The 875-nt window shown below is 44.1% G+C and overlaps 1 pseudogene; it reads left to right on the top strand.

The window, feature by feature from the left end:
* Positions 1–311: 311 nt before the first annotated feature.
* LOC126425267 (5S ribosomal RNA) lies at positions 312–428 on the top strand (annotated as a pseudogene).
* The last annotated feature ends 447 nt before the right edge of the window (positions 429–875 follow it).

The following is an 875-nucleotide window of genomic DNA, read 5'->3' as shown; positions in this document are numbered from 1 at the left end:
TTAAGTTCCACTACATACGACATTACGCATTGCCAGTGTTTTTCTTGTACTAGTGTATGTTTTGCCAACATTCAGATAGATGTCACTCGTTAAGAGTGTACGTCTGATGGAAAAATTACACTTACGTTTTAATTATGATCATGGTGTGTGGCCTCCTCACTGGTCAATTAAAAATGTGGCTTGACTTTGACACGATTTGAATGACTGAAAATTTTTCTAATTGCTAGCATGTAGTGGCTTCTGGTTTTGATGTCATCGAAAGACCCAAGTGTGTCCTAGTTACAATGCATTTATTCATAACTATATATTTAGGCAACGGCCTTGCCGCAGTGGATACACCGGTTCCCGTGAGATCACCGAAGTTAAGCGCTGTCGGGTGTGACTGGCACTTGGATGGGCGACCATCCAGCCGCCATGTGCTGTTGCCATTTTTCGGGGTGCACTCAGCCTCGTGATGGCAATTGAGGAGCTACTCGACCGAATAGTAGCGGCTCCGGTCAAAGAAAACCACCATAACGACCGGGAGAGCGGTGTGCTCACCACACGCCCCTCCTATCCGCATCCTCAACTGAGGATGACACGGCGGTCGGATGGTCCTCATGGGCCACTTGTGGCCTGAAGACGGAGTGCATAAAGTGAGTGCATAACTACATGTTTCATATTTCAATTATTTCCTCGTGATCACTTATGTTAAACACACAAGAGTACTTTTCGAGAGGTGTGGTACTCAGTAAGCTTTCCTGATTTCTTTTATATATAAATACAGATTTGTCGAATAATGACATATGTTGTCATCCTTCATGAGACACTGCATCCTTGCGGGCTACTCAATATCCCTGTGTGTAATTGTTTCATGGCAATACACGATATATGAT

This window comes from Schistocerca serialis, chromosome 1 (genome assembly GCF_023864345.2).
Source record: "Schistocerca serialis cubense isolate TAMUIC-IGC-003099 chromosome 1, iqSchSeri2.2, whole genome shotgun sequence".
Lineage (NCBI taxonomy): Eukaryota > Metazoa > Arthropoda > Insecta > Orthoptera > Acrididae > Schistocerca > Schistocerca serialis.
This window is presented reverse-complemented; position numbering and strand designations above follow the sequence as displayed.